The sequence below is a fragment of the Biomphalaria glabrata genome, chromosome 8 (assembly GCF_947242115.1).
Source record: "Biomphalaria glabrata chromosome 8, xgBioGlab47.1, whole genome shotgun sequence".
NCBI classification, from domain to species: domain Eukaryota; kingdom Metazoa; phylum Mollusca; class Gastropoda; family Planorbidae; genus Biomphalaria; species Biomphalaria glabrata.
The window spans coordinates 46,551,502-46,575,671 of record NC_074718.1 but is presented as its reverse complement, the minus strand read 5'-3'; the positions used below and the strand labels follow the sequence as shown (position 1 = coordinate 46,575,671).

The 24,170-nt window shown below is 36.5% G+C and overlaps 1 long non-coding RNA gene across 1 annotated transcript; it reads right to left on the bottom strand.

The window, feature by feature from the left end:
• Positions 1 to 16,330: 16,330 nt before the first annotated feature.
• Positions 16,331 to 23,674, bottom strand: LOC129927873 (uncharacterized). The gene is made up of 2 exons (XR_008779527.1): positions 23,301 to 23,674; positions 16,331 to 18,192 (listed from the first exon to the last, which is right to left on the bottom strand). It is a non-coding gene; the product is annotated as an uncharacterized LOC129927873 (long non-coding RNA).
• Positions 23,675 to 24,170: the final 496 nt, after the last annotated feature.

Here is a 24,170-nt window from a genome sequence, read left to right as displayed (position 1 = left end):
TTATTTCAAGTGTTGTTGTTTTTTAAAAACCAGATGAAATAAGAAAAATGATACAAACATACAAATCTATCATCTGTGATTTTATAAGTATCCCACTAACAAACCATATAGGCTGAAGATAAAAATTCATACGAGGCTGTATAACCTTACAGACTTGAGTCTGTTTAATCTGACCACACCAGGAATGATCATTTTGGTGCTAATAACTGGCTGGTCCAATTACACGGTGACTGGTTATTTCATCCCTCTCTTTTTTGGAAAAGATCATTCACAATTAAAACTTTTTTTTAGGCATTGTATAATTGTGTTGTTAAACTTTGTCACATGTAAATTATGAGTGAGTCTGGTGTGAATGTACACTTTGGTTTCTTATAGTTATAATGTTTTTTGTTTGGTGTAATGCACAAATTGTAAGACAAATTTCCTTACGGATAATAAAGATTATTATTATTATTATTATTATACTAACCTTTGTATTTCTAAACTTCTTCGGAGCATTGGTCTTCTCTGGTGACTCATTTCTTTTTTCTATTCCACTTTGGAAACAGTTGGTCTCTAAATTTCCTAGCGTATTGTATCCTCTAATGTTTTCATAACTCCTTTCTTCATCAAATCAGATTCAAGAATCCTTCTGGAGGGGCTTCTATTCTTCTGTCCCCTCATATCCTGACTGCTATGTACACGTTTAAAGCCAGAGTTGACAGCCAGAAGTTGATTGTTGAAAGTTGTATTGTTGCACAGACTGTGTGTTGTTAGAGTTGGTAGTAGGACTGTCTTGGAGAGATTCCTTAAGTTGACCAGATGTTAAATGACAACTTTCAGTGGCTGAGCTATTGATTAGTAATTTAAATTTTCATATGAGTCTTTTTCTCGCACCGGATTTGATTGATCCTCCAGTATGTCAGCAGGAGAGGTAACCGGTGAACAAGAACATGAACCTGACCCAGTTTCAGGTCGGGATGAGAGGTCAATATCCGGAGAGGATTTTTCACTCATAGTTTCAAAGTTCTGTTTTGGGCTGGACAGAGGGGATAGGTCACATCTGCACTGACTGGGATGAGCATTTCTGCTACAAGTAGCATCACCACCATCACAGCCAAAGCAGACATCATTAATGTTATTGTCTTGATAGGATTAAGAGTTCTGTTTTGATGCTGGTGTTTACTTACAGGTGAGTGTTTTGAGATTGGCAAGTGCCTGGTGGCAGAAGTGGATGAGTTTCTGCTACAACACTCCTGACGTTTCTTCATGTTGTTTTCCATATGAGTTAACCTTGTCTCTTGGCCATCAGCTTCATCTTCACTTCGATACTCCCCGATTGCAGTGGCAGGTCCCAAAAATTTAAATGTCCCAGGATAGGGTGCATGGTCAGTAGGATGAAGCCCTGCAGGGTTAAGTTTGTCTGATGTTTGGGTGTCCAGTGATGCTTCATATGTAGATTGAGATTTCAGCAGAGGTAATGTCTTTCATAGACCGTCTGCTGTTATTCCGACAATGACGAGACTTCCTGGTGAGCAATTTCGTAGGAGACGGTGGTACCAGCTCAGAGCTAGTTGTCATGCTCCCTTCTGTGTTTTTCATAGAGTCTGGCCTAAAGTCAGAAGAGAAATAAAAAGTCTTTATTTTTATTATCTCATCTCCATCTCTTGTTATTCATCTTTTAAAAACCACATATATATTCTAAAATTAATATCTTTTTTTCTTTTTCTAAATACCATTTGGTGAAGATATTCTATATGATTGCTAGTTAATATTTACTTAACAGTGTTATAGATTACAAGTCTTTCCAGTTCCTCAATTAATGACCCTGACTTTGACATTATGTCTACCTTGTCATTTCCCTCTGTAAGACTGTGCCTTGTCATTTCCCTTTTTGCCTATAAGTCTGTCTCTTTATTTCATTCTATACCTAAATTCTATCTTTTCATTTCTCTTTATGCTTTATGTCTACATGGCCAAGGATTCCTTGCAGTATGATAGTGGAGTGTGAGCTATAGATTGTGGATATAAAGATACACTCAGACAACAAGAAAATTTACTTATGTCCGTGACTTCAGACCCTGACCTACGTGTACATTTTTTACCAAGTTGATCTAACTTTTCTTGAGCTTTTATGATTGGTCGAACGGTACTCTTTCTATGTTTATTGTACAAAGTCAGTTGTTGTTCTCGTCTGATAAAAAAAATATTTCATGATTAAAATTGAATGTTTGCCATGATACAAAATAATCATACAGAAAATATCAACATCATGCATAAGTAACAAGAGATAGTCTCAAAAAAAAAAAAAAGAATGAAGAGCTGAAAATGATCCAAAATTATTTTATATAACTTTAAATCAATCTTGTTGGGTTCAAAATTCATTTTTAGCATTGAACTTACCAATACTGGGCCTGATTTAAATAAGATATGCACTTCAAGAACCCAAAATCATGTAGTCATTTTTTTTTTTCATATTTTAACCCAATAGCTTCTATTTCCAGTTAGAAAAAAAAACCTTTCAAGGCCCTAAGCAAAGAGGGATAACCCTGAATCCTAAAAAATAAATATTTTGAAAAAGTAATCAAACTTAAGATCTAATACTAAATAAACAAACAACTTTAAAAAATAGAACAATATGTCTAGTTTAAAAAAATATATACTTTTAATACCTTTAGAATATAAAAAAGCTTCAAAAATACTCATTTTCTCTAGGGGGAGCTACCACCTTCTACCAAGCGCATCCCCAGGTGGCAGATAGGGGAAAGACCCTTAGATATAAGGGTTAGCTGTGAATAGCAAATAAACAGCTGAGGACCAACTGGTTTGCAGTCATGGAGGATGAGGTGAAGTATTCCAGTGGTTAGAATATTTACTAAAAACATCTGAGAAATCCAGGGAAATGATAGCAATAAGCGAGTATAGGGCGCTCTAACTCTAAACCCGGGTAGATGAAACCCGTTAGCTAGGGATAGCAGTTCATTTAGGAGAGAAAACTCAGAAAATAAACACCTGCTACCTTGCAGATGATCTTGGATGATCAAAGGCTATGGGAGCACACCCAGAAAGAAAAGCAGGCTGAAGTCAGAGTCAATGGGCCTCCTGGCGCATAACACATTGACACGCAACTTCATCTATGTTGGAGTTCAGTAACGATTCTAATAGATGTGGCGTCCTGCCTGTGGAATCCCGCCGCGCAGGTAGGGGGCCGGGCTCTCCCCCTCGAAGGAGCCCACACAAGCGAGCTGGTGGTTCTTCTATCTCTGCCTGTGGAGCCAGGAGCAGGGACAAGAAAGTAAATACTACTGGCCAACACTCCAAGACCAAAAGTCTAAAAATCTTACAATGGAACGCAGAGGGCATCCAAAAGAAAAAAGAAGCTCTAAAAATATTTCTGCATGAGAAAGAAATTGATGTAGCTTGCATCCAAGAAACTCATTTGAACAGTAATCTTCGTTTCTCCATTAGAGGCTACACCTGCATCAGACAAGATAGAGAAATCAGACCCAAAGGAGGAATCCCCACCCTCATTAAAAATGATATTCCTACCACAGACATAACTATGCCCAATTCCTCAGAATCAGAAATAATGGGAACTAAGCTAATTCTCCCAGATGGAAATATTTATCTATTTAACTGCTACTTCCCACCAGACAAGGAAATCGAGATTGACCACATACAAATACCTGACCAAGAAGACTGTCTAATCTTAGGAGATATGAATAGTCACTCTCAGAGCTTGGGATACCCAGACCTAAATGCCAGGGGAGAAGAAATTGAAGAATGGCAAGCAGAGAACAGACTTATCTTGCTTAATAAACCTGAGGATAAACCAACCTTTTTCTCAAGAGCCTGGCTAACATCAACCACTCCAGATCTAGCCTTTGCAACTGACAACTTATCCAAAAAGTGCACCAGAGAAGTTGCAGACCAGCTAGCCACCAGTGACCACAGACCCATATTGATCAGTATCGATACCTCTTTCAAAATATCAGAAAACTCCACCATCCCCAGATGCAACTACAAAAAAGCCAACTGGCACCTATTCTCAAAGCTCACAGACCTATACACAACTTCAATAAACTGCAAATCAAATCAGGTTAATAAGTCATTCTCAGCTTTCTCCTAGCAGCTAAGGAATCAATTCCTAGAGGAGCAAGAAAAGATTATATCCCCAACTGGTCTGATCACCTTCAACAACTCCACACTGCCACTATTGAAGCCAGAAACACAGTAGAAAATAACCCTTGTATAGAAAATAACATAAATCTAAAAGCAGCTAACGCAGTTTTCAGGAAAAATTACCTTTCCGCCATGAGGAAAAGTTGGCTTGAAAAAACAGAACAACTAAACGTAGATAGAGATGGTCACAAACTCTGGCATATAGCCAAATGTCTCAACCAGGAAGAAAACAGAACAACTCCTATAGTAAAAGAAAAGGACAACAAACCCCTGAAAGGCCAAGAAGCAGCAAATGAATTCATTAAGTTTTTCCAAAGCGTAGGACAAATACAAATTAATGAAAGTAGAAATAAAGATGTAAGCTCAGAAATACAAGATAAAATTAAAGAAAACAATCCAGCTTACTCCTTGGGAATGACCACTAATCTTAAAATGAGGGAACTAGATGAATCCCTAAAAGTCCTCAAACCAAAACAAGCCCCGAGCCCAGACAAAATATCTAATGACATGCTTCTTAACTTGGGTCCTCAAGCCAAAAGAAAACTGCTACAAATATTCAATGCTAGCTGGAAATCTGGCAGAATTCCAAACATCTGGAAAAAAGCCATTATGATACCTATACTAAAGCACGGCAAACCAAGAAATAAACTGGATAGCTACTGTCCCATCAGCCTCACTAGCTGTACTTGCAAACTGATGGAAAGAGTGATAAATAGAAGGCTGACATGGATCCTTGAGTCAAATAACCTACTCACTGAAGCCCAGGCTGGCTTTAGAAAAGGCAGATCAACAGAAGATCAAATCGCCTTCATCACACAAGAAATAGAAGACGGCTTTCAAGAAAAGAAACCAACAACAATTGTGTGGGTTGACTTAGAAAAAGCATTTGACAAAGTCTGGGAACAAGGTCTCTTGCTCAAGCTAATCCAGCATCACATATCCCACAGAATGTACAACTGGATAAAGGAATATCTAAATAATAGAAAAGTCTTAGTTTGCATGCAAGGACAAAGAAGCCACACAGTGGGTATAAAAAATGGCATCCCCCAAGAAGGAGTCCTATCCCCAACACTGTTCCTAATATTCATAAACGATCTAAATCAAAACCTACCAAGAAAAGTTAAAAGCAGCATGTATGCAGATGACCTTGCCTTAATTAGCACAGAGGAATATGTAGGAACATCGAAAATTCGATTACAGGATGCTCTCGATAAACTCAATAATTGGTCCAAAGACTGGGGCATGTCCATTAACACAAAAAAGACAACATATACCATATTCTCACTGTCAACAAAACAACAAACAATAAAATTAACATTAGATAAGGAAGCTTTAGAAAAAAATGACAGCCCTACATATCTTGCAGTCACCTATGACCCGAGACTAACCTAGAAAAACCAAATAGATAAAACACAGAGTAAAGGCATCCGGAGACTATCCCTCTTGAAAAAATTAGCTGGCACAGATTGGGGAGCTAATCACAACATCCTGAAAAAGACTTATACCAGTTATGTAAGACATGTACTAGAATATGGTGCCACAGCATGGGGCTCAGCAGCCCAAACCAACCTAAGAAAAATAGACAAGGTTCAAAATATTGGTCAAAGGATAATGACAGGAGCAATCAAAACAACACCCATAAGAGCTATGGAGGAAACCGCTGACCTGATCTCTCTGGATGAAAGAAGAGAAATAAAAATCCTTTCCCAATTCACTAAATTGGAAACCTTGGAGAGGCACCCACTCAGAACAAAAATACATAAAACTGGCACAAAAAAACGTCTCAAAAGGAACAATTTCATACAGGAATCTCTAAACCTAAAAAAGAAACACCAACTTGAAAAAATTACTCTGGAATCCTGGATACACTATAATGAATCTCCACCCTGGGACGAAAGCCCTCTTCCTACTATAAGGGACCATATTGAAAACATAAATAGAAAATCTGATTACAGGCCAACAGAGGAAATAAAGAACTGTTTTCTACATACCAATTACCCTAGCAATCAGTGGATCAGAGTTTACACGGATGGCTCATCTAATAAAGCCACCACAAATGGAGGAGCTGGAATACTTATCGAATGGCCAGATGGAGGAAAACTAGAAAATTCCATTGCAACTGGAAAGCTCTCTGACAGTCACAGAGCAGAAAGGGAAGCACTAGCTGCTACCATGCTAGCAAATCATCCAAGTTCCCCTCACAGTCAGATTGTCTTGCTAACCGATGCAAAAACAACCCTCCAAAGCTTGCAAAACTCTGATTCCTCTTATATTAAAAACCTCAGAACAGCACTTACAAAGCTCAACAACAACAGCAAAAAAACTGTTATTCAATGGATACCAGCCCATATACAACTAGAAGGAAATGAGAAGGCTGACACACTCGCCAAGAGTGGGAGAACTAACTCTCAAATAAACTCTGCACTTTATCCAGAAGAAATGAAGAAATTAATTGTAAACAAAATAAATGAGAAATGGACGAGCTCTCATCCAAATCACAAGAAAGATGAAGCTTACTATAAGCGATCCCGACAAGACCAACGTCTAATCTTTCTCAGGACCGGACACAACAGAATGCGACAACACATGCACCGGAAGCTCAAAATTGGAGCCAGTGAAATCTGCCCATGTGGAGTATCACCAGAGAATGCCAACCACGTCCTCCAAAACTGCTCTCTTTACCAAGAGGCCCATATAAGACATTGGCCCCAAATCACCCCAATAGAAAGAAAACTATATGGAGAGCTCCCTGATTTGGAAACCACTGCGCAGTTCATCTCATGTATTGGTCTAGTCATATGAACACTCCAACATAACAATGAGAACGATGAAGAAGAAGAAGAAGAATTAGTTATTAAGAGTTACGAGCAAAGTAATCATTCTTACAAAAAAGCTTCATAAAGGAGGAATTGTCTTTTTTTTTTTTAAACTTTTTTTTATGTTACTTGCATACTTAGAATGAGAACAATAAACTGACCTAGACAAGAATAGTGAAAGAAAGAGGGACAGAAGGAAAAAACAAGAGAGACATAGAGTGAGGACAATGGAAAATTCAAGCTAAACTAAGCAACAAGACCTAAAAGACAGTGGTCTATGTCTAGCAGAATAGAACAAACTAAATGTTGATGACTAGCGTGTGCCTGTGATAAGTCAGCTACTGGAAATAAAAAACAGACTAGCAGCAAACACCTAAACCTTTTGCAACTCAACATCTTAGGCCTACAAAACAAGACAACAGAACTCCAACACATACTCAAGAAGCATGATATACACATAGCGCTATTGCAAGAAACACTACTGCCCAAGAAAAAAATAAACATCACAGGCTACACACAGTACAGATGCCTTTGCACCAAATGCCAGGGAATTATGACCCTCATAAGAAACGACACACAAGCCACAGTAAAACAAATACAGAACACTACAGATATTGACATGCAGGAAATACTTCTAAGGAGAGGAGGAACAAAGTACACCATCAAAAACTACTATTGCCCACCATCATCAACAGCAGAAATAGACATACAACTACCACACTACACAAGGACAATAATAGCTGGCGACGTCAATGCACACACACCTTCCCTAGGCTATCCACACTACAACAAGCATGGCAAAGAAATATAGGATGTAACAAATGCCTCTAACCTACAACTTCTGCAAAACAAAACTTCACCTCCAACTTTCCTCCACAGAGCACACAACACAACTAGCAGACCTGACCTAACTTTTATCTCTACAGACATTACCGACTCTTCTAAAATAAAAGTACTTGAAGACATAGGTAGTGACCACAAGCCTATACTCCTCAATATTGGAATGCCAGGTAGATACCAATCCAACAAAACAACTAGATGGAACTATAAAAAAGCTAACTGGGCAGCTTTTTCACAAGAAACAGACACAAGACTATCAAGCATAATTGACACAGACGTCAAATCAACCTACACAACTATAGTCTCCAACATCTTACAAGCAGCAAAAAAACACATCCCTCAAGGCCAAGTTAAAAATACAAACCTTTTTGGACACCTGATTTAGATAAATTAGTAAAAGAAAGAAACATGGCCAGGAAGACTATAGAAAAAAAACCTACTAGAGAGAACAAGACAACCTACAACAAATTGACAGGGCTTATAAGATACAAAATTAAAACAGAAAAAAAGAAAAAGTGGATCACAACATGCGAACAACTAGATCTAAACAAGGATGGTCAAAAGGCCTGGACCCTTCTGCACCGGCTAGCAGGAAAGAAACAAATAACAAACCCCCAACCTATAAAAGGCACTGACGACATAATAACAGAAAACCTTAAAAAGGCTGAAACCTTCAATAAATATTTTGCCAGCATTAACAAGTCAAAGCCAAGAAAACAACTGGACCAGGCCTTCAGTAATATCTTAAAGAAAGAAGAAAAAGCTCCAACAGTCAACTGTCAGATCTTTGACACTCCCTTCACTCTACATGAGCTCAATACTGCCCTAAAAAGCCTCAAGTCAAGAAAATCCCCTGGACCCGATAAAATAACAAATGAAATGATTCGGGGACTAGGACCACAGGCCCAAAACTGTATACTTAACTTTATCAACCATACATGGAAAACTGGAGACATACCACAGGAATGGAGAACTGCAAACATAATACCCATTTTAAAGAAAAATAAACCACCTGGAGACTCAAAAAGTTATAGACCAATATCTCTAACATCCAACATTGGCAAAATGGCAGAAAAAATGATCAATAACCGACTTTATTGGTGGCTAGAAAGTACTTGCTCACTCCACAATGCACAAGCTGGCTTCAGGAAAGCAAGTAGAACAGAAGACCACCTCTTTCGTTTTATCCAGGACACAGTAGAAGGGTTTCATGAAAACAAGCACACTACAGCAGTATTTATAGATTTGCAGCAAGCCTATGATAGAGTGTAGAGAAAAGGTCTATTTTTGAAGATGAAAAAAATGGGCATCCATGGAAAAATGTACAGCTGGATCAGGGCATTCTTAAAAAACAGAACCATCCAAACCAGATTCGAAGGTGTCATCTCTAGTAAAAAAAGTTTGGAAGAAGGACTACCACAAGGTTCAGCCCTTAGCTGCACTCTCTTTCTGACCTTTTAATTTGGACTACAGAGAAATATCCAGTGCTGACTAGATCCAAACTAAATAGAGCCCTCACAACTATCTCCACATATTCAAAATTATGGAAAATGGAAATAAACAAAGAAAAGTCAGTTTATTCAATCTTTAGCCACAGCAACAAAACAGCAAAAAGAAACTACATCCTAAAAATAGACTCTCAGCCAATAAATAAAGAAGAAAATCCAACATATCTTGGTGTAAAACTAGACCAAAGACTGTCTCTAAAACACTTTATGGCAGATTTAAAAGAAAAGGCATCACAAAGATTAAACATAATAAAACACCTAGCAGGAACATCCTGGGGAGCTGAAAAGAAAACCTTAAGACAGTTATACACTGGATATGTCAGATCTGTAATGGATAACTGTCTCTCCATACAAGTAGCTGCCAACAAAACCTATCAATCATCATTAGATACAATCCAAAACCAAGCCTTGCGGTTAATTAGTGGAGGTATGAGAACTACTCCCACAGCAGCCTGTGAAATAGACTCCAATATTGAACCTCTTAAGTTAAGGCGCATCAGAGCAGCATTAGAAGCTATTGAGAGATACAGAAGGTTGGAGGACGATCATCCAAATAAATTACTAACACAGAGAAATAGGAAAAACAATAAAAAAAAGCAAGGACTCTGATCCAACTTGCTGACGAACTAGCCCTAAAACACCACCTACCCAATAACAGAGAAAAAATTACCAGGTTTTCAAACATTACACCCGGACTAAACTACAAACAACCAACCATCAAAACACATTTACTAAATAACACCTTAACAAAAGAATCAAATCCACTGGAGCTCAAAGTAGGCACGCTTGAAACAATCGAAAGCTATCAAAAAACAGCTATCCATATTTATACAGACGGATGAGCTTTCAAAGCTACCATCAATGCTGGTCTTGGTGCCTTCCTGGTCTTCCCTAAAAATAAACACTTTGAGATAAGCGCACCCTGTGGTGATTACTGCTCAAACTTCCAAGCCGAAATTGAGGCAATTACCATAGCACTCCAGACAGTGGAAAACAAATTATATGAAGGAGTGCAACCACCATCAGATATTGTTGTCTTTACAGACTCCCAATCTACTCTGCAAGCACTTAACAGCAGCACCTCAAACAGCCCAAGAGAGTTGACAACACTCAGTGTGATAATCCACCAGATGATATCAAAATTAAATATCAATATCACACTACAGTGGATCCCTGGACACATTGGCATTATGGGAAATGAAAAGGCAGATAAGCTATCAAAGGCAGGTTCATCTATGGAACAACCAGATAGACCTGTTAACTACCTCACCCTAAGGTCAATGTTAGTCAACAATCACAAAGAGGAGTGGCACAACCAATGGGCATCAGGAAACACAGGCAGAGCCATGTACAGAGAAATGACTACGTCTAACAAACTGGACAGTATTAACTTCCTCCCCCACAAAGAACAATCTACAATCTTCCAACTAAGAACAGGACACACACCACTATTAAATTACCACCTGAACAAAATAAACTCCATACAACTACCCCTTTGCAGACACTGCGCCCACCCCTTTGATACCGTAAACCATATCCTCTATGAATGCCCCTCCCTAATCCACCTTAGGCAGACCCTACTACCACTACAGCCCAACATAACCAACACCCTGTACGGCAGTGCTGAACAACTGAAGAAAACAGCACACTTTTTTTCCTTGGCACAGTCTGCAAAAGAGCTCACAGCTCAGCAGCAATAAAGCTGGCTAGAAGAAGAAGAAGAATGTGAAAAGTGAAATAGAATTAACAGTATTGAGATATGTGCCTGTAAATGTGCAGCTATTTTATAAGCTTTGTTTATTTTTTATTTTGCTTGTTACATTTCTTTCATATTAGAGGCTCAATGTATTGAGAAACTATATTGTGATCTTATAATTCTGTATTACAACATTGTTTCTTTATAAAATCAAATTGTCAAGATGTAACCTTATAAAATGAGAGCTTTAATTCATTCTTCTTCAAGCCACATTTTTGTTGCTGACTTTTAGGCTCTTTAGCTGCCCACTTTTCCTCATTTAGACATTGTGATCTATAAGACGGATGATGTATAGGTCATCTGTTTATGTGGCCCACAGTTAATGAGGGTATCATGTGGCCAGCACAATGACCAATGGCCTTTACATTTCCCCAACTATTTCCAGGTACCCATTACAGTTTTGTGGACTCAGGAGCGCCCTTAAAATCCTGAAATTAAAAACCCAGTCATCACTCGGATTCAAACTCAAGACCCCTCAGTTTGAAAGCCAAGTGCTTTACCACTTAGTCACCACAACCTGTCCCATAGAAAAAAATGTGCTGTTTACTTTTTAGCTCTTCTACACTGCCATACAGTCTTGGTTATTTTGTGGTAATTGGTTCTGTCTGCGATGAATTAACTTCTGTGAAATTTCCTTTATTAATTCACTATTGTGTTTATTAAATTTCTAAGTAAAAAGAGAGAATGGTGTCAGATCATGTCTCAGTGGTTCAAGTGTAGTTACATAAATAATTTAGTGTTCTTGCTACAAGTCTGGAGCATAAAATTGAAACAATTTCAGAAACTCAATGAAGTCTCATACAAACTAGAAAATCTTGATGAATTTTATTTTTATTTAATGTACATAATCCAGCTCAGGCTTTAGAACAGTCACAAAAACAGTGTTTCTTGTTTTAAGCACCAAAGAGTTGGGTTTTTTTTATATTTGGCATGTTTAATAGAAGTGGAAGAAAGAGAGAAAGAAAAATATTATGGGGTAATAGCTTGAACAAATTTGCTTCTTTAATTTTTTGTTTGTTATTTTTTTGTTGCCAGTTTCAACGTGATGCTAAATGCTGAAACAATGAACAATGCATACATATAGCATATGTGAAGCACTAGGGTCCACATTTTTATAAGAGAAATTAGTGAATTATATAAACACAATAAGGGACTGTAACAAGCAGGGCAATAACCAGTAACCCCAGAAACAGTTTTTATATATGTAATATGTATGCATCATTCAGTTTCGAAGTGAGACTGCAATTTGTGTTTTCAGTTAACCAGGAGATTATTGCAAGCTTCATTCAAAGAAGACCAATGTCTGAGTACCACTCATGGAATCAAATTTTTAGACAGTCTTACTTACATGAGGTTAAGTGAAGAAACATGAAGTTAATCTTAAAAAGAAATTTAAAACAAAAATCTAACATAAAATGGAAAAAAATCTTACAGTCTGTACTTTGTCTTGTGTTAAACGAACAGCCAAAAGAAGCAAGCAAAAGCTTCATTAGCTTGAAACCACATCAGGTCCACATCTTTTAGTGCTGATCCCTTGATGTACATGACTCTATCAGACCTCTATTAGAAGACTTGCTTACTGGTTTCCAACTCACGGGAACACAGCAGAATTACATCTCTATTCTTGAAAAAAAAAAAAAAGATATATAAGGTTAAGCATTCTGATAGCTGAATTGAACATTTTTAAGTTTCTTGGGTTAAATTTTTTCTTTACAACTAATCAAGTTTTCAGTCTAATTTCTTTTGAAATATAGACAAATGGTCAACATCTTAACAAACTATATTTATTACAACTGTTTCTTATTGCTTTAAACTCAGATCTCAAAAGTGAAGTTTAGGAGATAGGTACTTGCAATCTATGAGAGATGATATAAAGCTCTTCTGTTTATGTGGTAATGGTTAACAAGGGTGTCATGTGGCCAGCAAAATGACCAACTTATTTCAGGTACCCATTAGAATTAGGTGGATACCCCCTTTTGCCAGCACTGCTGAGGAAATGTATGTATTCCTATTCATTTTTTATTGATAAATTCTTAAAGTACAATGAGTAAAGAAGTGAATACACTTAAAATAAAACCAAAATCTTCCACTTTAATTTTTGGCCTAAAGTGACACTTTTTGTCACCAGTACTGGAGAAACACTCATATTATATATATAAATATATATATATAACATATAGTTCGTCCATCGTGGTTCGATGATGACCACTTTGTCATCCAGGGGGCTGAGGGCTTTGCACTGGGGTTTTATGCACCCTCATGTGGCTGGTGAGACCTATGTGAGCCCGGAATATTCGGACGCACACTGGGCAGGTTATTCCAGCTGGAGCTAGTGTCGTTTGCCTTGCTTTTCTTTTCTGGCGTTTTTCTTCTGCCAGCGTTGTTCTTTTTTTCTAAGCAACCTGTGCGCCAGTTTTCACAGCGCGACACCATGATGCTCTGTCATGTGCCTCTGTCTCCCAGGTGCCTGGGTCTATGCTGAACGCCTTCAGAGAAGCTTTGAGGGTGTCCCTGAAGTGCTTTCTTTGACCACCTTGCAAGCGCTTTCCTTCGCTTAGTTGGCCATTCAAGAGTCGTTTAGGGATGCGGTGGTCTTCCATTCTGTAGATGTGACCTGCCCATCGCAGCTGGGACTGCATCAGGATTGTGTGGATGCTTTGCAGACACACTCTTTGAAGAACTTCTGTATCTGGTATTTTGTCTTGCTATTTGACATTTAGTATTTTTCTCAGACATGTCATGTGGAAGTGGTTCAGTTTCTTTGCATGTTTACTGTACACTGTCCATGTTTCTGAGGCATAGAGCAATGTAGGGAGGATGACAGCTCTATAGACCCCTAGCTTTGTGTTTGTGGTGATACCACGTCTGTTCCAGACAGTTTTAGACAGTCTGCCATAGGATGCACTGGCCTTGGCGATACGCAGATCGATTTCACTATCGATTTTTCCATTCCTGGAGAGTGTGCTGCCAAGATATGTGAATTTGTCCACTGCGTTTATATCCTGTCCATTTATAGTAATGCTTGGATCCATGTAGGCTTTCCCAGGAGCAGGTAGATATAAGACTTCAGTCTTGTTTGTATTGATGGTAAGGCCAAAGTCTGAGCATGCTCTTGAGAAGTCACTGACGATGCTCTGCAGATCGTTTTCAGAGCAGGCATTTAGGGCACAGTCGTCAGCAAATAGCAAGTCTCTGATTACTGCTGCATTTGTTTTTGATTTTGCTTTAAGCCGCCTCGGGTTGAATAGGCCACCATCAAATCTGTATGATATATTTATCCCGTTGTTTTCTCTATTGCATCTGTCAGCATAGCGGAGAACATGATACTGAACAAAATAGGTGATAGGACACAGCCTTGTTTTACCCCGTTTGATACTTCGAAGGGCTTATATATATATATATGTTCCATCAAAAGACAAGATAATTACTTTGCAATTCTTATGTCAATCTAGTCGTGCAAGTCAATCAGTGAATTACTCTGCTAAGTCATTGGTTTCCCTTGCTGATTCAGGCAACCCATATGAGGTAGGCATTAGAGTTTAGTGGACTCTAAGGCATCCTTGATTCCAGAAGTTCAAAACACAGTCTTCACCTGTATTTGAACTCAAGATCCCTCAGTTTGGAAGCCAAGCATTTTACGACTCAGCACCCATGCTCCCAGGTATGTTTGTAACTAATTTTTATTACATGGTTCCCTGGTCATATGTTATGCACTCTGGGATCCCCACCACCCTAGAGGAGGTTTGGATTACTACATAAACTTCATTTTTCAAGGAACATAAAAAAAAACTTTAAAAGAAACACTTTTTTTGATAACTAAAATCAAAATTTTCAACTAATTAATTAATTAATTTATTGCTTTTATATAGTGCAACTTTCATGCATATAGCATGCTCAGAGCGCTTTGGCTCAATCTCATTTGTGGACCAATACGGAGTAGTTATCTGGGAGAAGGTTTTCCATGCTGCCAATCTCAGTACTTAGCCTCTAGATCCCACATCTAAAGGCAAAGATTAGTTTTAAATACTGATGAAAATAAATATTTATAAATGTCAAATGGCCAAGTCAAATACATGCCCATGTGTACCTTTCTTATTTGTGTATAGTTTAAGAACAAGGTATAACTAAGAGACATTACAAAATATTATTAACTTAGCTTCATAATGAAATATGTATATGATTGATTAATAAGATTATGAAATACATTAAGATTATTTATTTGATAATGCCTAACTATATAACATTACATTGAGACATGGTGGCTGAGTGGCTTCCGAACCAGGGGAAGTTCTGGGTTCAAATCCTGGTGAAGACTGGGATTTTTATTTTGGGATCATATGGCACTTATGATTCCATCCAGTTCTAATGGGTACCTGACATTAGTTGTGGAAAAGTAAAATCGGTAGGTCATTATGCTGGCCACATATCACCCTCATTAACTATGGGCTACAGAAACAGATGACATTTACATGATCTTCCCAATAGATCACAAGGTCTGAAAGGGGAACTATAAAATAACATAGCAAAATTATGAAATAACTGTAAAAATACTTAGCTAGATTATGAACTAATCCTAAAAATACTTAGACTAGATTATGAGACTTGAGTATGATTACCTGGCTAGGTATAAAAACAAATGCCAGGGAAATGGTTAGAATCATTAAGAGTCAGCCCAGCCAAATGTCAGAGGAAACATCTCCATAGCCAACAGTGGAGAACGTGACAACAGCAAAATTGAAAGACTCAAAAATGTTGAAGTTTGAGCTGCTGCTTCCTCTCTGAATGTGTTGAATAGTGCAGATACTTGAAGGAAGGAAATCAAAAAGAAAACTTAAGTTAACTCATGTAAACCTATGTATATTTATGTTTATTACTGACAAAAAAATAAGGCAAGCTATTAACTCAAGAAACTGGGTCAGAGAATACATGGTCACTTAATTATAACTAATTATTTATTCAATTTAACTCACACTCTGTCAAAAACTAACTCTACAACACAATTTCTAGAGGCTATATTTTAGATTCTGATAAAAAAAAAATTAGGCTATATTACATTTTACACAGCACTATATCTAGTCTAGGCTACATAGCACATAGACACACACAGATTTATTTATTATTGTTCTTTGGAATATACATATTATAATTAATATTTTAATAGCTTTTATATAGCGCTACTTTCATGCTTATAGCATGCAGACCAACAATTGGCAAAGAACCAGCATACAGACCAACAATTGACAAAGAACCAGCATACAGACCAACAATTGGCAAAGAACCAGCATACAGACCAACAATTGGCAAAGAAAGCTTACATGAATAGTCCAACAATAATGGCATAAGATTAGTGAATTTTGCATCAGGAAAAGGAATGTCTATCTGCAACACTAAATTTTAACATGAGAGTATTCACAAGGTAACCTGGATCTCACTCTATTTAACACCCAGAATCAAATAGATCATATACTCATAGATAAGAGACATGGATCGGATATACTAGATCAGAGGTGTGCAAATTACGGCCCACAGGCCACATGAGGCCCACCTAACTGTTTTATGCGACCCGCGCATACCTACAGAAATTAGGTGAGCTCATAGATTATACATATAAAGAATGCAAATATATAAAAAATAACTAATTTTAAATATCTATATAAATTATTGAAATTTCTGATTCTTATCAGTTAGGATGAAGAGGTGAAAGAAATAGTCTCTACACATCATTCTAAAAAGCCTAAACTAAACGTAGCATAAATTCTTATTTGCAATATTTTAAAGATCCAGTTAAAGATTCAAACTCAGAGAAGTACTTGAAGATTTGGAAATAAAACATTCCAATGTTCGGTACCACAGTAGTGTCCGCTGGCTTAGCATGGACAAGATATTGAGAAGAATATAGGATTTCAAGGAAGAAATTGTTATGTTCCTTGAAGGACATTGACTATGACTTGCTACTAATATTTCTAATGAAGAGTGGAAGACTCAAACTTTTTTTTCTTCGGAGGTAATGCACATGAAATGTATGTGAATGCTAAATCTTTTCAAACAAAACTTTCCCATTTTTCCAGGCAAGCAAGTGAAAACAGATTTTGACATTTTCCTTTGCTGAAATTCAAGGTAAAACTATTTCTAGTAAAACGGTTGAATTATTTAAATTCTTTGATTGTGGAATGGGCTGAATACTTTGAGGGGACAATGAAGTATATGAACTGTCACATTGGAGGACCAGATCCCTTAGAGAACCAACACTCATTGAAACATCAGAAATAATTAGGACCACGAAGAATCACAAAGCACCAGGAGAGGACCAAATTACAGCAGAACTAATTAAATATGGAGGAAAAGACTTAGATTACCAAATACACAGACTAATATCCAGAATTTGGGAAGAAGAAGTAATACCAACAGAATGGGAAACAGCTCTTATAATCCCAATACACAAAAAAGGATCCAAGCTAAAGTGCTGCAATTACAGAGGAATCTCTCTACTAAATGTGACTTATAAGATCCTGTCTAGGCTTATAACTAAGAGGCTTGGAAAATACTCAGAAGAAATCTTAGGTGACTACTAATCTGATTTCAGATCAGATAGATCCACAACTGATCACATCTTCACACTAAGATGTATACTAGAAAAATGCCTTGAATACAGCATACCTATCCACCAACTCTATTTAGATTATAAAATGGCCTATGACAGTATCAAATGGAAATATCTATATGACACTCTACAAAATTTTTGAATACCTAACAAACTGACAAGACTTATACATATGACTTTAAATAACTCAAAAAGTAAAGTCATGATAGAAGGAGAACACTCACTGGAATTTAAAATTAAAAGAGGATTAAGACAAGGTGACTCACTTACTTGCATGCTTTTCAATTTGACACTGGAGAGTTATAAGAAATAAACACATAAACTTGAGGGGAAATATTACTAACTTTTTAAATACTTCAGGAGAGAAAATATGGTTCCACAACCAACAGGGACGATATACAGCTAACCTCTACAATACCTTGCTTATGCAGATGAATTGCCTTATTGGGTAAAGAAACCTCTGACATTACTAGTTTTTTCACACAACTAGAAGCATCTCGACCAGCAGGACTTGAGGTCAATGACAGTAAACCCAAGTACATCGCAATGACAAGAGACAATCAAAAAGATAGGACCATATATTAAAATCATAAATCACAAATTTGAAAATGTCAAAGCATTCAAATATCTAGGAAGTACAATTGATTTAAAAAATGACCTACTAAACAGAAATAAAGGAAAGAAAAGCAGGAGGCAACAGAGCATTTTATAGCACCCATCATTTACTTAAGAACAAAAAAATATGAAAAAATAAGAAAATAATATACAAAACCATAAGACCAGCTGCAGTGTATGCAAGTGAGACCTGAACACTGACAAAGACAACTGAAAATATACTAAATACTTGGGAACGAAAAATTCTTAGGAAAATCTATGGTGCTATACAAGATGAAACAGGGTGGAGGACATGTACTAACCATGAGATATATCAATTGTATGAAGACCCACAGATAGTGACGGAGATAAAAGGCTAAGGAGAGATCTGAATGGAGGGATGTGTTGAAGCCAGCTAAAGCCCTCCATGGGCTGTAGTGCCATTGGGATGGATGGATGGAAAGTGTTTCCTGCAAAATGACTGAAAAATAATGACATTAAAACAAAACAAAAAATTTGCTCTATTCATATTTTACAATGTCTTAAGTATTTCTTTCAAAATAACTATTTTGTATTAAATAGGCTAAATAAGATCTAGATGTAGTGATAAATCTCATCATCTTGACATCATATGTGATAAATATACATGACTTGATCATCATATACATAAATCATACAGGAATGGACTGGATTTCTAGATGCACTAAGATTCTACATCATGCAACAATACAGGATTACAGGCAGCACTTTGGCTTTCTTACTGTCACTAATACCGTAGTCTAACTGTAATACTTGATCTAGATTCAGATCTAGACTCTAGTAGACTGTCACTTAGTTTACTCATAGTCATAGTCACCATATAGATCTAGATATCATAGTTTCGGTCAGACATGAAGACCTCCCGCAGGAGGACGGGGGATGGTAGTGGGCATGGTTTGAACCCATGACCATCGATAAATTCAAACGACAGTCCAGTGCACAAACCGCACGACCAGGCAGCCATCCACAAATACTACATCTAGAGATATAAATATATATAGAGAGAGATAGATCTAGAAACTAGAATCTATATATACTAATAATGTAATATAGATCTAATATAATTATATAGAGAGTAGTTTATTTATTTACATGAATTCGGACACTAGCTGTTTTTGTGGTCATTAAATCTTTCTTTTGATATTTAATATGAAACTAGCATGTCCATTTCCAATGATTCTGACCCAATTTCCTTCCATTTAGCTGTCTTTTTATGTAAGAAAAAAGAATTTCAAATGTCTACATCAGGTTTTTGTTTTTCCCTATGTTACCCGGAGGACTTTACCTCTTCCTAGGATTAAGAGAATATTTTTTGGGTTAGTCTATGCTAATGAGCCCGGCAATACTTATTCTGTTTTTTGGAGCTGTTTTATTTGATTCATAAGCCAAGTTGTTTGATTTTATACAACAAAAATAATAGGGTGTTTGAATTAAATTACGATTTTCTTTACCAAAATTTATTTCAGACAGCCAGCTTTGGACATCAATGTTAATGATATTATATTTGTTTGTTTGTTTTTTTCATAGAGAATAAATGGGCAAATGTTTGTAGTGAGCTTGGTACATTGAATGTAGTTAAATGCCTAGATCTAGACCTACTAGATAGATTTATAGAGAGAGAATATAGAGGATTCAGCTATTTAGGCAAGAATGGCTATCCTAACCTGTACTATACTACAAAAGATCATCTGTATTAGAAATTTATTAAATTAATTTAATAAACAAAAAACAAAAATTTAGTTAATGTTAATATAGAATTAAAATCAGAGTTTATTGATGCCTAAATATAGAGACTGTCTGAAATAAATTAAATGGTCTCTGGAATAAAATAATGTGGGTCAAATTTGTCTGCATTAAATGAAAACACACGCCCTCTTTGCCCTTAAATATAATAACAAATATAGGTTAGGGGTACAAATATAAGTAGTCATCCTTATTCTCCTTAAACTTAAACTAAAGAAGATTTTGATACTTATTTCTTTTCTATGTCGAACCATTGTCAAATAATGCGCTGTCAAAGTCAAACTTTGAAATTTTGGCCTATAGGTGTCCAAATAGCATAAACTACTCTAGATCTAGTTTATAAAAGATCTATTATAATTTATTATTATTTATATAAAATATATTACTTCAGATCTAGACAATCACAATAGTCATTATTATCATAATAATAATAATAATAATCTTTATTATCCATAAGGAAATTTGTCTTACAATTTGTGCATTACACCAAACAAAAAACATTATAACTATAAGAAACCAAAGTGTACATACACACCAGACTCACTCATAATTTACATGTGACAAAGTTTATACCAGATTGTTCTTATTTAATGATTTGATTGCCAGGGGAACAAAAGAGAGTTTGTGTCTGTTAGTCTTTGCTATCGGTGTCTTGTATCTCTTTTGTGATGGTAAAATCACAAAATCCTGACACAAAGGGTGATTCTTTATTTCGAGGATCTTTTATAGATGGCTTTTTTATAGATGTTTGTCTCAAACAACTGCCCAAATGGGGTTTGTTTTTTGCCAATGATTTTACCAGCAGCATTTAGGATTCTATAAAGTTTATTCCTATTTTTAATGCTCAGATTGCTATACCAGGCAGTGATATTGAAACTTAAAATATTGCAGATGTGAGCGTGATAAAACATAGCCAAGGCCTTTTCGCTAACATTAAACGAGGACACCTGACGCACCAGTAGTTATACTGGGTGATTTTAATAAATGCACCTTGAAGGGTGACCTACCCACCTTCTATCAACACAATTCATGTCCGACAAGAGAGAACAGAACTCTGGACTTATGTTATTGTAACATCAAAGGAGCATTCACATCTCGTGAAAAGCCACCACTAGGATCATCGGACCACAAAACAATACAACTGCTGCCTACTTACCTCTACAAAACTTAAAGAAGGAAAAATCATTCAAAAAAACCGTACAAGAATGGACTCAAGACAATATTCTCAAACTACAGGGATGTCTAGACTGCACTGACTGGAATTTGTTTAAAGAGACCACTTCCAATCTGGAAGAATGGGTCGACGCAGTGACAAATTACATCAAATTCTGCGAAAACATGTATGTCAGCACTAAGAGCATCAAGATATACCCCAACAATAAACCATGGGTCACTGCAAAAATAAAATGGGAAATAATAAAAAAGAAAAGAGCATTTATGAGTGGCGATGGACAGACAAGGAAAATTGCTCAACGAAATCTCAACGTCGTTCTTGAGGAAGGGAGGAGAAACTACCGCACCAAGCTGGAAGACTCAATTAATACAAGTGGCATGACAGGCGTGAGGCATCATGAACAAAATGGCAGGAGCACAAGTCAAAATTAAAAATAATCTTGCTACAAGAGACGAAAAAACATTGGCCAACGAGTTAAATGATTTCTATTGTCGCTTCGACACGAAAGATTTTAATTATCTAAGACTCAAAGCCCTTGAGGATGTCAATGTTAACAACTATTCTGAATTATACTATGACTATCTCACACTATCTGTCTATACTATTAGTCTGAGTATAGTCACTATAGACTAGTCACTAGACTACTTAATTATAATACTAAAATAGTATGACTATCTCACACTATCTGAGTATCTGTCTATACTATTTGTCTGACTATACCATCACTATAGTCACTAGACTATACTTAATTAAAATACTACTATTTTATACTATATTTTTTCATACTAAATAAAATTATAATATAGTTAATGGACCTTATTCACTAATTGTAAACAAACAACATTTAGCCACGTGATTATCTATATCCTCTATTACTATACAAAGTATGCCATCCATAGTGGCTGTCACGTGATACATATTTTTTTATTGTTTTATCAATATTACAATATAATGCCGTGGCTAAATGTGTTTATTTACGATTGGTGAATGAGGTCCATTAATATTATTTATACTATATTTTTATATTATATATAGTACTTATAGAGTCTATACTTTATTAAATTATTATAGTATTAAATTATAGTTAAACTACTAACTAGTTATAGATCTAGACAATGTAGTCATCTAGTCAGTAGATCTACTTATACACATTATAATAGTATTATACCATTTAGTCAGTTTAGTATTGATTTCTATAGATCTAGATCTAATCAATCTAATCTATCTCTAGAGATCTATAATCTATATATTATTATATTTTAGATCTAGTCTATATTAACCCTTTCACCACTAAACAGTTGTCAGAAACTATCTATCACCGAAGGCAGGCTTAGAGAAGGGATATATAACTATAACTCTGATGTATCAGTTATTTTAAAAAATCAATTTTATGACTAATTTCACAGGAAAAAACTAGATCTAATTAGATCTAATAAAACCTAACAAAAATGTCAAAAACATTCTTTTTAATTTTATAATAGAAAAAAATACAATAGACCTAGGGTTCACATTCAGCATCATTGAATGATATTAATTATTATGATGATCATTCACTGATTCTTTCATCATGAATGATCATGTTTTAAGCCATAAATAGGTCTGCAGAGCTCAAAAACATTAAAATATCATGTCATATTGAGATCTAGATCTAGTTGCCTTCCAATCTCCCATTTCACTTTCACTTGATCTAACATATTCAATACTGGATCTAGTATCTAATCTACTCATCTCTAAATTATAGTCTAAATCTAATCTAGCTGCCTAGCATCAATTTTTTTATTCATTTTCACTACTAAAAAAAATCGTTCTGAACTCAAATTTGTCAAATGAGACAAATTCAACAAAGTTATACAAATGGCTCTAGAAACTCTAGATTAGTCTAGATCTAGAATCTAGATCTAGTCTAGACCCTGAGTAGACCTAGCCTAGTCCTAAGTCAATACTAAAGTTAAAGAAGTTGAAGTTAAAGTAGTCGAGACCTATAAAATTAAAACAGTAAAACTTAGTTTTAAGTTTAGTAAAACTCTAAAAAATTCAATTGAAATTCTAAATTAAGTAAATTACTTACCCCAATCATTATTTATATCCATATAAACATTAATATTCCCATTAGAATCTTATTCTATTAAAGCCTACACATAAGCCTAAATATGTTCCATTTTAAAGGCTAGCAAAAAAAAGTAATTTTCAAAAAATCTTTAAAATCCATGCTGTAGAGATATAGATAAACATCTAAAGATAGCTTCACTATCGCTCTTCTAGGTCAGAGTTAGTAAAGGTATAAATAGTTATTATTTAAAAACTAGCAGTGCGTGCGTAAACGAAACAACCCAAAATCGGCGACTCTAGTCGGCGCCTTCGACCGTGAGGTCACGCTCTAGTTGTCCAGAAGGGCGTCGGCGCCGTAGGCGCCATTATCCCATTGGTGGTTAAAAAGGCTTTTTTCTAACTACCAGGCCTGGACGTAGGGCTCTTCACCCCTGTCTTGTCTGAGGGCTCCCAATGGTAGACGGCCATATCGATTGACTGGGCCGGACCGTGACGTGTAGGCTACACAGCGCACCGTCCCCGTTCCTGGGCCCCACTCGCTACAAGTGGCCGAGAGCAATGCTAACTGAGGGGAGCTTGTCTCATATTCCTATACTAATACTGTAACCGCCACTGTTCCGTACAAGGACCGCCGCTCCAGCTAACGGGACACTGATGACGGCCCCCTTGTGGAACGGCTTGACGGACTTTTTGGACTGGGTTCCGGGCGTTTTTTCCATCCCAACCCCCGAGTGAGAGAAAAAAACAAAACAAAAGCTCACCCAGGGAAGCCCGACCGGGCCTGGTTTGCTACACGTAAGCTACTTAGACTATCTAGTTTCCATCACTAGACGTTTCCTCCGGAGGGCCACGCTGAGGCGACGTGTAGCTGGAATTTCCTCCGGCTAGT